Below are 2,803 nucleotides of genomic sequence, written 5' to 3' on the forward strand. Positions count from 1 at the left end.
AGAGACTTCTTGGTGTTTGAACACCATTTTTTTTATAGAAGTGTTAATGATGTATTTGATAATGTTTAAAAGGATATGTCTGCCATGGAAGAATACTCAAGTTACTTCCCTGGAATGGGTGGGGAACAAACGATCAAAGGGGTGCTGTTCTGTATGGGTGTCTATATCCTTATTCCAAGGTGAATAAATAAAGTTGTATTTGCTTAAACTTGTCCCTGGTCAGTCTATTATCAGCCATCATGGGGAAAACTGAGTCAGACAAACCCAGTCAATGTATTTCCTCATCAAACCTCTCCGTCTGTATAGGTAAGAAGGTAGGGCCAAAGTAGCTAGTTCTTTGGTTTTGAAATTTTCAGGTTCAAATAACTTTTTTTAAAAAAAAACATGTCATATTTATACAGTGGAAGTCTATGGGAACAACTTTTTTTTTAAAAAAAAATTCTAATTAGTTATACTTGCCAATAGAATCCATTTTGACACATCATACATAAATGGAGGATAACTTCTCATTCTTCTGGTTGTACATGGTGTAGGATTATGCCAATTGTGTGGTCATACATGCACCTAGGGTCATAATGTTTGATTCATTCTATTATCTTTCCTACCTCCACATCCCCTCTCCTTCCTTCACCCCCTCTGTCAAATCCAAAGTACCTCTATTCTTCCCAAACCATCCTGCACCTATTGTGAATTAGCATTTGTACATCAGAGAAAACATTTGGCCTTTGGTTCTTTGGGATTGGCTTATTTCATTTAGCACGATATTCTCCAGTACCATCCATTTACTGGCAAATGCTATCATTTATGGAAACTTCTTAAACCCAATACAGTTATCTAACTCGCTATAATAAAAATAACATGTGAGTGGGAAAAAATTGGAGTAAGAGAAAGAATGTCTTAATTCCTAGTACTGGAACTCTGTATTTTACCATCAAGAAAGAGATAAGAGAAATGTCACACTGGACCCCATAAGTATATGTACGATTACTGTGTATCAATTACAAATAAAAATATCAAACGAGAGACAAGTTACACCAGAGGAATCTGAGACAGTAGGAGAACACAGGGCTGCCAGACACCAAGGTGCACCTACATAAATCAATGGCAACTGGGGCCCTTTTCAGTGCCTAAAGCAAGGCCAGGCACCCAGTTAGCACTCAATAAATATTAATTGTAAATACAACTGTGAGTCTGCAGTTAGAATAATGCGGTGCCAGTTTTCCCAGAAATGAACAAATTGGCTGGAGGAACAGAGCACGAGGGAAATGATTTCACCGGCTGGAGGAATGGATGAGAAGAGCAAGAGTGAGCCCCATGCAGCTTGATCAGACGGTGATGAAGTGGTGGTGTGGCCACTGTTTACAAATATCAGGGGACAAATGCCAGAGCAGTGAGGGAACTGCTCAGTTAGCCATGTGGCAGTTAACTGTAATTGTTGATGACAAACACAGAGGTAATCTTTACAGTTCTGTTAATTTATTCATGTTGGATGCCACTAGCCAGGCATTAGAAATTACTTTGTGATTTCAAGCATCCTAAAGCAAAAACAGTGTCATGGTTGAGACCTTGGAGCCTCTTTCTGACCATTTAGGGCTTTCTTAAGCTCCTAGATTCCTGTATCTGCTTCATCTTTTCACAGTTCGGTTCACCTAGAGCTCTCCTCACTCTTTTTAGGTCTCCCACAGACTTTCTTGTGTTTACTACACTTTCCCTTCCTTTATCTTAAACTTTCTTCATCAGACCATATCTGCCTTGCTAATAAAATCCCACGAAAGCCCTTCTGTGAAGCTTTTCTGAAACCAAGAGCAAGAGACCTGCTCACCCCTGTCCTCTCTAAACCATGATGGAAGGTTCCTTCTTTTTCCCTCAAGCACATCAGTACAACTGACCAAACCACTTCAGGGAATGAGTAATGACAGTGCAGATATTGAGGGCAGGGGAAAAGGAGTTCCTTTCCACATAGATGTCATGTGTCACGAGCTGAAGATGGCAAATCATGACCACAAAAACGCTTCAGAGGCTGGGGTCCAGAGAACACTAGCATATGCTTTCTTCAAAGCACAGTCATTTCCAGATCGCTTGGACATGATATGATCTCCTTAAGGAGGTCTTGCTTTCTATTTCTCTGTTCAGTTTTTATAACTGTTTAAATGATTCCTAACAGGTCATTGCAACATTGAGTCATGGGATTTCTGGACTTGGGAAGAAAAGAGGTTTTTCTTCTCTGTCTTTAAGAGCTAACAAAAGAGATCTGAGACTGTACCTGGGTATAGTCACTAGCATGCATGAGGCTCTGGATTCAATCTGCAAAAAACAAACCACCAACAACAAAAAGACTAGCAAAACTACTGTTGCACCATCAGATGACTATAGAGGTGTTCTCTATCTATAGTCTACATATGATTTCAAAAACCTAAAAGAAAGGATTTTGAGTGTTTTCATCATAAAGAAATGATGACTGATGAGATATATTTTATTTGATTTAAATATTATACAATTGCATATTTAAGTAGCACAAGGTACCCTATTCATTTGGCACTGAATCTGGAACCAATATAACATGGCTGGGAATAAATACACCCCTGAATTTTGCTAAAACATAAGATAGTTTTCATAGGGAGGGAGAGTTTCACCATCGGACCCTTTCTTAGGAGACAGGATGGCTTGTCTTACTTCTTGTGTGCAATAAATAAATAAATAAGTCTTGATCCTTTATTCACTTGAAAATGAGGTCAATATTGTGTTTGAAAAAGACAAAGCCTTCCAGATTCCTGATTAAATTTGCTGCAAACTATTATTTTAG

Source organism: Marmota flaviventris, chromosome 15 (genome assembly GCF_047511675.1).
Source record: "Marmota flaviventris isolate mMarFla1 chromosome 15, mMarFla1.hap1, whole genome shotgun sequence".
Lineage (NCBI taxonomy): Eukaryota > Metazoa > Chordata > Mammalia > Rodentia > Sciuridae > Marmota > Marmota flaviventris.